Below are 13,045 nucleotides of genomic sequence, written 5' to 3'. Positions count from 1 at the left end.
AAAACAAAAAAAAAAAAAAAAAAAAAAAAAACACATCATAGTAAAACCAATACCTTCTCAGCTTCGCATCGAAGCTAAAACAATTTTGGTATACATGATTATTAACTAGTTAATCAAAAATAGCTATCTTTGATTAGGTCATTTTCGACAGGTAGGAAAAAACAAATGCTAATTCCAATAGCCTTTCGTTTTTCATTAATACTTGTGGTAATCCAAGGTGGAAATTTATCTCTTTTGTTTTTTGTAATTTTTATGAATTTTATAAAATAAATGCAATAAATTAAAAATAGATATTGACTAATGTACAACGATATTATTTAGTAGGCATAAAAAGCCCTAAAATATGTTTCTTATAAGGAATGATTTGAACTTATTATAGTTATTGGATGTATAAGAATACATTTATTTCTGTCACTTTTCAAGGTTATTTTAATACGCACTTTAGTTTTTGAATTTTTTTATACTCGCATGGATGTATGCAATTAATGATATTTTAAGAAAGTGCCTCTGTAAGTTTCTTTATTGAAACGCGTTCATGCACTAGGTCAAGTTGATTAAGTCATCGTTTGTTGAGTCTTATCTAATAGTGGTGTCCTTGTATGGTCGCCCTTATTAATCATTTTTTGTATAATTACGGACCCCAAAGGTACGTCACGTGCATAAAATCAGCTACTCAGTATGGCTGTGGTAATGTAGTAAATTATAGTATTATAATAGTCCAATAATAGAATTGGTATCTAGTTCATTAAATGTTGCTATCATCAAACTATTATACTGTATTGTTCCTTCACAAGTGTTTTATAGTATTTGTAATTATTATTTAAGATTATTGTCTCTATATAGACATGGTTTTTTAATTTAATTCAATTATTGTTTTTATTACTTTTGCATATCAAATTTCGTACAATCAACAAACGTTTAGTAACAAAGAAAATACTGTTCACTTTTTTTGTAACATACATTTTGTTATAATTTATTTTTTTTCTTCTTCAAATACTTTAATATGTATTCCTATTAAAAGAAACGAAGTTGACATTCTTACAAGTTATAAGAGATGAACTAAAAAAGTACTACTGTTGTGTATTGGTGGCTGCACTGTTGGGCAGCCAGCGTCTAGGTCCTCTTTATTATTAAGATGTATTAATGTTGTAATAAGCAGAAGCTCTCATGATTATTATTAAAATAAAGTTTTTTATTGAAATAACTTAACTTGTACTCATTTTTAAAATATGTATTACTAAAATACATAACANAGAAACGAAGTTGACATTCTTACAAGTTATAAGAGATGAACTAAAAAAGTACTACATAACTAATAATTCAAGAATAACATGTAACTAAAGGTATCCAATAAAAAATATTTTTATTTTATTAGTGATTGAGTGGTTTATGATAAAAAAAATAACCCTCTATAATAATTTTAACTTTTTTGGGAAATATTTTAGAATATATTAACGAAACAGTAAAAAATTTCTCATTTTAATTAAATTTAACACATAGGTTTGTTTAACTCACATTTATAATTTTTTTAATAAAGCAATGTAGTATTGTTGTTTCATGTGTAATGTTATAAATTAATTCAAGTGTTCATATTTTGGGAGGTGTTCAGTAACTGGACCACCTATTTTAATAAACAGGATACATATTTTTTCTAGTGATGATTATGAATGATTTTATTCATTTCAGGGCAGAGCGAAAATATAAACAAAATCCGTTCTATTATAATTAAAGAGTCCATTAACAAAACTATAGGCGTACATTTAGGCAGTTCAAAATAGCTCATTTTAAATTAACAAGCCTAATTCTTTATTTTAATAATTCTACGATTATTTCTGAGTAAAAAGCTCAATTACGGTCATAAAAAAAATTGTAAACAACCCAAGGATTTAAACTAAATGCACGCATATGGCTTAATACACATTTAAGTTGAATGAGTTTTAGCTTTGATGCGAAGCTGTGAAGATATTGACTTAACTATGATGCGTTGTTTTTATTTTGCCTGTCCATATGAACACTCAGCTCTTATTAGGCTGAGTTTAATGATTTATACGTCTAAAGAACCCGATTTTAATGTAGTGGATTGTTATAATTTAAAATAACAAAATAAAATATTTATAAAAAATGGTTATGGTTATAGAATGTATGAGTTCTATCGGGGTTGTGCGGTCCGAGTAACAAGTATATACATATAAAATAAATAGTGTACAATAGTGTTTGTGTTATGACAGATAAATTAATTATTTGTTTGTATCAAGTAATATAAAATACAGATTATAAATGTTTCATTGATAAATGTAAGTGCGTAATGCAAAGCATTACGCATATTACAACAGAATCCTTACAGGACCACAAAAATTCCCCTCAATATTATGAATTTTAAAATACATTTCAAAGTTTAAAGCTAATCCGTATCGATAGTTGATTGCAACTTTGGAATGCAATATATAGTACATATTGTATGAATTTGTAACAAAAGATATGAGATAAAACAAAATTTATTTTGATATGCTAAAATTTTGATTCATGAAAAACCAATAAAACTTGAGAACAAGAAGTGATTGAACAAGACCACTTGCGCATGACAATTTTTTTTTATATCTATTATTAATAGTGTTCTTTAAACTGATAAAAAATTGAAGTATTAAAAGTAAACCTAAAAAAAAGTTACAAAAAAATTGTATCAACTCAAAATTTTAATTTTTCTGATTTTTGAAACATTGAATTGTAATTCATTGACTTTAGCTTTATTAAGTATAGAATTGACAACTTTATATCGCCTGTCTTGTAAAAAAATAAAAATTTGATAATAAATCATAATATTTATGATACATATTTTATCTGAATATTATAAATTAAACATCACTTTATTTATAATAATTTAAACATTTATGTATATATATATATATATATATATTATGAAACAAAAAGCTTTAATGAAATTTTATAAACTATGAGTAAAAGCTACTTCAAGTATTTATGTATCATTCTAATCATCTTTATCGTCTTCATAATATTCAATGTATTCAATGTATTCATCGTCTTCATAATATCAATGTATTCAATGTATTCATCGTCTTCATTGTCTTCATAGTCTTCAATATTCGCGACAAAGTTTCTAAGCAGCTCTAAAACAAAATAAAATTGTAAATTTATTTTCATTATATAAATAGTTGATATTCCCCCCAAAAAATATAGAAGTTATCTGGGTAAGTTGAGGAAAATAAGTTTTACACATTCCCATTAGAATTCTTTAAAGGTTAGAAAAATATTTTTAATATTTTTAGATTGTAACATACATATATAAAGTACCGCATTGAAAACATATTTATTACTAAATTCATTTTTTACTTAAAAAATACCAAATTCATCAAGTTTTCCTGACTAAAGGGATAAGTTGACATTTTGAGTAAAAAATCCCTTCAAAAATACATCCTAATTATACGTACGCTACAATAAAGAATAATAGCTCTAAAAACAATGGTTTGAAGTGTAACTAAGGAGCAATCAATTTATCCAACATAAATGTTAGCAATAATTGACAACATTCAATAATTATTATTGATTAATTATAAAATGTTTGATAAAAAAAAATATGTTATTAAGATTAATTGCAACCCAAAAAATAATAATTGTCCATAATCCCATGCTAAATTTTTATTCAGTTGTTTGATTTTTAATATAACTTATTTAGAAGTAATTTAAGAGTCATAAACTGATACTTGGCCAGCCACCTTACCCAGATCATCCGTGTATGCTTTTAAGCATGCAAATATATTTACCTCTAAGGTTAATACTAATAAAGTAATAACAATTTTTTAAAATAATGTTAACATTATTTTTAAAAAATTCAATCTATTTAATTGCATATAATTTTATATCATAGACTTCAATTAATGAAAACCAGAGTCAACATATAAAATTCAATTACAAACAAAATAAAAATTTGAGTAGTATATTTGAAAATTTCTTACATAATCGAATAGTGTAAAAATTCAAACTAATATTATGTTACTTATTGTACATTATTTTTAAAATAGCATCGTATAAATGACTATTATATTTCATAAAAACCTTAATTTTTAAATATCAAAATAATTTTAATTACAAATTATAGATTTTCTGCAAATAGTCTTTTTTTTAATTTTTTTAAAATAATAAACAATTAGTATAGGAAAAATACACTTAATTTTAATTTTAATTGTTAATAAATATTTTAAATATTTTTATACATTTTAAAAAAAGTTATGATAATTACGATTGTAAAGGACTTGATTTTCTCCAACTAAATTTTTTTTTATTACAAAGTCACATAATTTAATAGATTTAGAAAAATCAAAGAATGGATTTTCCATAATTATTTCTTTTGCATAGTCTTTTGTGACGGTGTCATCGTTGTTTATATCATCCTTATTTAATTTTTTCTTTTAATCTGCTATGTTTTATTGTATATCTTGACGTATATATAACTAATATATCCATTTATTTTCGTCGTTTTATCCTCTAATAAAATACCAAAAAATTTCAATTAATTTAGAATATTAAATTACAGAATAAAAATGGAGCATATAGAAACATTATTTTCACCATCATAAAGTCAAAAAAATTATAATCTAATATTTTTGTCATTCCGTTAAAGTAGGACTTGAAACTGAATTAGTTTTCTAATTATTAGCTAATTGACGACAAAAAAAAATAATTTGCACATTTATAGAATATAATACATTATAACTGAACGACTCATTTAGAAAATGTATGAAAATAATACCTTTAAAAATATTATAATGAAATCCTAGTTCCCAGAGTGACTATTTTATTTACTTTACATAAACGTTAAATTAATTAACTAAACATATAAACAAATACTTCTTGGCCAACGTTAACATTCATGCGTGTCACGATTATTTTAAAGAGACAAACGCACTAACTGACCGAACAACAGAAAATCACCACCGGTGTGTGAACGCTAAGAAAACCAACTCCAAATGTGGATTGAGTATTTAATAAAACGTACGTTGGACTTGGCCTATACAGACCGACACAAACCCAACAAAAAGGGAAACTGTGCCAGATCACTGGCCACGAGTCATTAGACCCAATGGTACGGTATTACTTCAACCGCGTATACAAACGTAATGACAACTAAGTGCCGGTAGTGTCGGACACGACTGTAATGATTGCGATGAAAAGGGTATCGAGCGATTTTAAGCTACGTAGAGCTTGACCGGGCTACACACGTAACTTTTGAACAAATACTTTCTTTTAATAGTCTAGTGTCCTCTATTTTATAATTACAATGCAAAATTTGCCACAACCTCGCCAAACTGTACAACATATCCATTAATAATATCCCAATAAAACTATATGACACAACGTTAAGTTATTATTTTGCTTTATTTTCTCTCTATATTACAAGAATTCTTAATATTTTCTTTTTTTAATGTACATTCAAATTTACTATTAAACATTAAAATATTTAAAATGGAAAATTTTTATGTTTATAGTAAATTTTAAATTATTTATAGTAAAGGGATTATATTACCAATCACGAGTCGATTACTTAATAGCTGAGTAAATAGTTTTTTTTTTAATTATGTTTTATAATGAAAAAGTTTTATTAATAAATAAATAGTAGCAAAAATAGTTTTAATATTGTTTACTATTATAATAAAATGTCAAACATTTTATTAGATTCAAAATATGTATTCCCATTTGAAAAAACAAAAATCACACCCATACAAAGCATAAGGGATGAACTTAAAATGTATTACATAGCTTCAAAAATAATATGTAGCTAAAGATGACCAAAAAGTAAATAAAATGTTAATATTATTTTTATTGTATGAGTAATTAATTGGGTTATGATAAAAAAATCATTCTGTATATGTAAGTTAAAAAAATAAATCTCAAATACCTGCAATAATTATATCCTTTATTAACCTAAGCAATACTTTTCGTAAATCTTCATTATATTTCTTGGAATTCTCTACATAATTATAAAATTCATAAATAGTTACCACGAACAATTTCTCATATATGATCTAATATGAGGTTCGAAAAATAAGTTGATATGGGATACTCGTCCTAAAAAAATACCAGTGCTAATTTATAAATTAGTTTATGACTTTTAATAAAGTAAATTAATAAATATTTATAAAGTTAAAATTCAAAAGTTAATTTTAGATATATACAGTAAAAGTCATTTTTAATTTGTAAAATACATTAAAATACTGTCACACTATAACAATTGCACCGCGGTTCGACCGCTCAAAGTTGCACATGTGACACTATGACAGTTTTACCGCATATTTTGGACTTCTAGAAATAATTGTATAAAAAAAAAAACTGGAACTTCTTATGCATTGATAGAGGAGTGTTGAACAACGTAATGGCACTATTATTAAAAATCAGCGTAGAGCCGTTTATTCCCAATAAGCCCTGGATAAGTCCATAATTCCAAATAATATTGTACAGCAGTGAATATAGAATAACACAGTAAAAAAAGAACAAAAAGATACGTTGACATTGTGTCGGTGCGGGCGGTTCGATTCGTATCGGGCGGAGTCATAAAGATGACTCCCACGTACATTTGAGGCGGGTCGTTATTGGACGTGCGGTCCTTTCTGGCTACTCATCGAGTTAGGTTATAACGACACTTGATAAATATTCCATAAGGTAGAGTATAATCACACTCTCATTATGATATTTAGTGATAACAGTCCATTCACGATTTTAACAAAAACAAAAAGTTACAACTCTAATAATGTATAAGGAATAAATTTAAAAAATATTACTAATTAATAAAATAGAAAAGTAAATGAAAATAATATTTAACAAAATCATTTTTTAACATAATTATTATGTTATATGTATAAAAAATGTACCCAAGCTTTTATATGATAATATTAAGTATATAAAATATTAATAATAATTATAAATACTTGTTTTGACTCATTGTTATTGACTTCACTAGATATAGGATCACTCTACAAAACAGTTATATTATTTGTTATTACAATTACTTTTATAAGTTGCAAACAATTTTAAAAATTACAAAAAAACAAAAAGTTACAACCATTATAACCTATAAGGAATAAATTAAACAAATATTTAATTATAATAAAATCGAGAAGTATATGAAAATAAAGTTTATCAAAAACCATTTTTTAACATAATTACTATACTAAATAAACTAGTTAAATTAAAGACATTACACTCAAAAATTTGTTCACAAAAAATTAAGTCATTAAGTTGAATGACTTAATTTTTTGACCCTTTGAAAGTGTTCCTAAAATACTGACACGTTATTATGGAAAAATAAAATTTTCGGACTTTATTTTGTCTTCACGGTGAAAACGACTACCAAATTCTATTTTTGTTTTTAAAATTCTCGATTTTATATTTTACATTTTTAACTTTATATTTCTATAACTTTTTGAAAAATGTATGGATCAATTCAATATTTTAAGAAATTAATACATCTCTTTCATTCAACATACTTTTTTTTTAAATCGGGCCTTTATACAGAAGATTTAAAAACTTAAAAATTCATATAGAAGAAAGATGTTTTTAAATTTAATTTTCGTAAATGTTCCAGAAATAATGAAATATATTTATTAAATTAAAGTTAATATACTATACTTTTAATATGAAAAAAAATTTCCGAACTTCATTTCTTCGATTTCTTTTAATGATAAGTCAAAAGATCACAAATCGTATCTAGTCAAAGACATTACCCTCAAAAATTGAAAAAAAATCCCTCGTTTCCCGTAAATGGGGGAAACCTCCAAAAAAATTACAAATTTAAAAATCGCTAATTTTCGAAATTTTTTCAATTTTTTTTACTTAAAAGTGCCATAACTTTTTCAAAAATGAACATATCAATATAATTCTTTTTTATATAGATGTGTAATATCATTACCTTTCGTTTGGTATATTTTTTTCATAAATTTAACCTTTAATCTGCCCACAAGGGGGGATTTAAAATGACAACTTTTTCAAAAAAAATTAACTTTTTCAACTTAACTTTTGAAAATGTTCCGGAAGGTCTGACACTTTTATATATATCTTAAATTAAAGCTAATGTAATATTCTTTATTATGCAAAAAAGAAATTTCGGACTTTATTTTATCTTTACGGTGAAAATGGCTACCGAATGCTATTATTGTGTGAAAATTCTCGATTTTATTTTTTACATTTTTAACTTTATAATGCTATGACATATTGAAAAGTGTATGGATCAACATTATTTTTTTATGAGAAATAATATTTTTTAATAATCCCTTTTTCATTCTACATACTTTATCTTAATTAGGATATTAATAATGAACTAGCAGATCATGTAGCTTTTGGAATAGTCTACCAATTTTTTAAAATTAAACACTATCAAAAGATTTGCATCGAAGCGTTTTTTTTTTATAGTGATTTTAATCACTGTCAGATATCATTATACTTAATCCATCTATACCACGTCACCACTGTGCCGCGACCCCCCTGTGCTGGGTTTTTTTTTTAAATTAATCATTATCTACAGATTTTCGTGAAAGCAATTTTTATGATAGTGATTTTAATCACTATCAGATATCATCTATACTGGACTCAAGTATACCACATCCTTACTGTGCTGGGTAATTTTATAACCAGATTATCATTGTTTGTTATTTGTATAAAAAATATACCCAAGCCATTAAACTATAATAATAAGTATATAAAATATTAATAATGACTATAAATACTTGTATTGGCTCATTATCATTGACTTCACTGGATATAGGATCACTCTACAAATCATACTAATAATAACTATAAGTACTTGTTATACAAAACATAAATTTTATTAGTTATTAAAATTACGTTCATAAGTTGTAAAATATTTTAGAAATTAAAAAATTAATTATTGTTTAAAATAATAATAATTATAAATTAATTAGTTTCATTATTAGAAGTTTCTTTATCTGAGCATGACACTCCGAATGAAAACTTTTGGTATGGTAATTAAACAAATAAAACAAAGTAAAATTCCAAAACAAAAATATAAACGCATTTAATGATGATTATAATAGCAATAGTAATGAAAGTCCGGTACTAGCAATATAATTTCTATAATATCAAGTAAACGTGATATATAGTTTTTATTTTTAAATTGATTTCGTTTAATTGAACAACTCAGTCAATTTTGAATAATATAAAATATGATAAACAAAAATATATTAAAATTATTAGCATGTTATAAGAATTAGAGGTTTAAGGTCAATTAAGCAAAATCAATTCACACAACTTTTACTCTTAAGCTTGGACAGTGCCCATGTGTTACCCTTTATGGTATTCAAATTCCATCTTCTTCGTCTGTAAAATATCTTGGTTTAACCCTACTTTCCTGGGCCCATCATACTCGTGCAAAAAGACTCCAACTAAACCTTAGAATCCGTATGCTTAGAACTTTACTAATTAATAACAAACATACTAACTTAAATATGAAACTTCTAGTGTATAAATCCCTTATTAAACCCATTTGGACTTATGGTCTACAACTATGGGGAAATGCTAAAAAATGTAATATAAATCGTATTCAGGCATTTAAAAATATTTCTTTAAGAAAATTAACTAACTCCTCTCCATACGTATCAAATTATACCCTCCATTCTGATTTAAAAATTAAAACTGTTAAAGAAGTAGCAATAACTTATTATAAAAGATTATTAACATAACTTTTGTTAAAAAATAAAAAACAATCACTTAAAAGTGTCATCAATGGGCGGTTTCATTTATCAAGTATTCAATGTTATAATTATTTTAGCTAATACTCTTATTGTACCTATAGGGAACAGATTGTGTATATATTAATAAAGGAAAAAAAAATTATTAGCATTTCAAATAATATATGTAATAATCAAATTTAACTGACATTTAAAAATATGCTATACGTTTTTTATATAAATTTTATTCACTTTAATTTTATTTTAAACATTCCAATTGTTAAAAAAAAAACACATTAATTTAATATTTAAATAACTATATAATTTATCATTAAAATAAAATAAAAAAATAATAATTGTGTAAATTAATAATAATTATTAATACTTATTTTACATCAGTGATATTAGTTTCCTCGTCTGAGCAGGGCATTCCGAGAGAAAACTTTGGTATGGTAACTAAAAGAATAAAACAAAATAAAATTCCAAAAGAAAAATAGAAACGCATTTTTAATAATGATTATAATAACAACAGTAATGGCAATATAATTTCAATAATATCAAGTAAACCAGACATATAGTTTTTTTACTAAATTAATTTCGTTTCTATAGAACAATTCAGTCAATTTTGAATAATTTAAAATATGGCAAACAAAAATTTATTTTAATTGTAAGCATTTCAAATGATATTTGTGTTAATCAAATTTAGTTGACATTTATAAATATGTCAAAAGTTACAGTAACTATTCATAGATTATTGCAGGTAAATCTTATTTAATAAAATATAAAAAAATTACTGTCATTAATTTAATATTTAACTAACAATATAATTTATAATTAAAATGTTTTTCAAATTTTATTTTTCTTGTATCTAATTTCATATCTCTTGATATTATTTTAACTACGATGCGAAGTTGAGAAGGTATTAATTTTCTAAGATATTTTTTTTTTGTGTGTGTAGCCTTAAAAAAATCTTTGGTGATATGTACGTGAGTAATTGGTGGCTGGCTGATTGATAACGTAACCAGAACCGAAATTATCGTTAGGGTGCAGTCACATTAGGGCAGTTATACCGCGCAGCACAAACCACCGCAATCAACCGCTCGATCATATGTATCACTATGACGATTTCAACGCTAATTTTGACTTTGAAAAATGTTTATAAAAATATTCATACTGATTATTTTTTACTGCTTTATTTTCAAATGAAAAGTCTGTTGAGTCGATCGCATTTGGTTATTTTCATTGGTATACTTTCGTTGGATATTATTAATCTGCAATGGTTTAATTTTTAATTATCATATTTGAATATAATCAGTGCTCGAATTGGCCAAAAATAAGTAGGGGAGCTCAACTTAACAATTTGAAAACTGCGTCCCTAGCATTTTGAAGACCTTTTTTTTTTTTTTTTACTCATTACTTTATTTAGTATTTATTAATAAATTATATTTCATTATCATACTAATATTTAAAAAAAAAAGGTAGTATTTTCCACTGTCCTCATAAAAAAAAGTAGTTGGGGTGCGCAAAAAAATTTAAAAAAAAGTAGAGGAGCTACGTCCCCATACGCACCCCCCCAATTCGAGCACTGAATATAATTATATAGTAATAATTATAATTGTTATATTTTATCATTTTTTTAATTTACCGTTACATTTCATTAATATTCCCACATAAAATACAACTTGTGCCATAAAAATAACAACGGTTTTGTGACGGCATTACATGATTTACAAGCGTAACAGTGCCGGCAATAGCCCATTCTTAAGGATTTGCGCACAAAGGACCCACACACGCGGTTGACAGCCAAAATCTTACAATTAATATCACGTCCGTCTAATCTTAGAAACTTTATTCTAAGATCAGTAGTACGTCACATTACGGGTTCTGTATTATGTCGTACTTCTGGAACATGGTTCTATAAGTCCCTGTTTATCCATATTCGCCTTCCATTTTGTCCATCGTCTCTTGTANTTCGCCTTCCATTTTGTCTATCGTCTCTTGTTTTTGCAGAGAGTATGGGTATGGTTTTAACGCGATGGGAGTGGGGTCTTTTACAACGATATCGAGTTCGATAAGCTTTGTGCGTCCCTATGTTATTAAAAACACACCCATAGTATAAACTCTCTAAAGCCGTCACAAACCCGTTGTTAAACTCCAGTTCCACGGTGGGAGTACAATCGACAGGGTCGGTACAACGTTCTGCGTTAGGCACGCCCGCCCGATGTCGGATGGCCTGTGGCGCAGAAGGTGGCACGTACGGATTTATGTTGGCTTTTAGTCTAACAGTGCGTAAGGGCCTGTCGAGATCGTTTGCGATTACGTGCAGGTTGTCTAATGAACGCGGCCATCACATGTTTCCGTTGCCGTAATATTCGTAGCGCAAAACATTGACTAACCCGTTCTATGTACTACTCTAAACAATTGGGGCGAGTGCGCATCACTAGCCGTTGTTTATTTATAATGAACTCAGTCATTCGCCGATGTTGCTTAGCCATCGTTCTCTATCTCTGCTTGGGTGCTGTTATTATAGAACGCCAAAAGAAACTCCTTTGAGAACTGGCGCCAGGACATGTTGTGTCGACTTGATGGACTCCCTCCAAGTAAATGTCGTGCCTTTTAAAACCGATTACGACCGATTAGTTCTCTCGTGGTATTAGAATTTTATTGAAAATTTAAACAATTTCAGAATGTTGTATATATTTGTTTGCACACGTTTATAATATTTTTAATAAATAAATAAAAAAATTCAAAATGGCATTTGTTAAAATGTTTCGGCAAGAATTATAATTATTTCACATAAATTCTCAAAAAAAGGCCATGATCGTATTTTAGCTCTAATTATATTCATCGAATCTAAACTACTTATATGTAAGGAATTGATTTCAATTATGTAACATTATGTTAACAATTATAATATTAGATACACTATGATATTGTAATTTGTACATTAGGGTGGCCCTCAAAAATCGAATGTCTTTTTTTTCTTTACGCTACCCCTTAATTTTTTTTTAATGGTCAAAAAAGTGAGCTGTGCAAAATTTGGGACCGATCCGTTAAGGTTAACCCGTGCCCCCGGGCCTATTAAGTTGAGTCGAAAAGTCAAATTTAATAGAAATAACTGATCTATGTCTCATAACTTTTTTTTCTCTTAACTTAGAATAATAAAAGTAAAACTCAAGTAAAGGAAATTTTACAAGACATTCAAAAATAATAACTTCAATGTTGTTTTCTCAATAAATAGCCCACAAAAACACTACATACAGTAAAAAACATGTAAAAGTCTTAAAATACGTTATAACTGATTTTGTTGATTTTTAATTATTTATTTTCATTTTATTTTTTGGAAAACGCAT

At 26.3% G+C, this 13,045-nt stretch overlaps 2 long non-coding RNA genes across 2 annotated transcripts; both read right to left on the bottom strand.

The window, feature by feature from the left end:
• Nucleotides 1-2,978: 2,978 nt before the first annotated feature.
• Nucleotides 2,979-8,875, bottom strand: LOC126901768 (uncharacterized). Its single transcript, XR_007703110.1, has 5 exons — nucleotides 8,733-8,875; nucleotides 6,939-6,983; nucleotides 5,912-6,081; nucleotides 4,256-4,500; nucleotides 2,979-3,125 (listed from the first exon to the last, which is right to left on the bottom strand). It is a non-coding gene; the product is annotated as an uncharacterized LOC126901768 (long non-coding RNA).
• Nucleotides 8,876-9,924: 1,049 nt separating this feature from the next.
• LOC126901764 (uncharacterized) lies at nucleotides 9,925-11,608 on the bottom strand. The gene is made up of 3 exons (XR_007703105.1): nucleotides 11,338-11,608; nucleotides 10,867-10,963; nucleotides 9,925-10,148 (listed from the first exon to the last, which is right to left on the bottom strand). It is a non-coding gene; the product is annotated as an uncharacterized LOC126901764 (long non-coding RNA).
• Between the last annotated feature and the right edge of the window lie 1,437 nt (nucleotides 11,609-13,045).

This window comes from Daktulosphaira vitifoliae, unplaced genomic scaffold (assembly GCF_025091365.1).
Source record: "Daktulosphaira vitifoliae isolate Bord-2020 unplaced genomic scaffold, ASM2509136v1 Scaffold_3, whole genome shotgun sequence".
NCBI classification, from domain to species: Eukaryota; Metazoa; Arthropoda; class Insecta; order Hemiptera; family Phylloxeridae; genus Daktulosphaira; species Daktulosphaira vitifoliae.
This window is presented reverse-complemented; position numbering and strand designations above follow the sequence as displayed.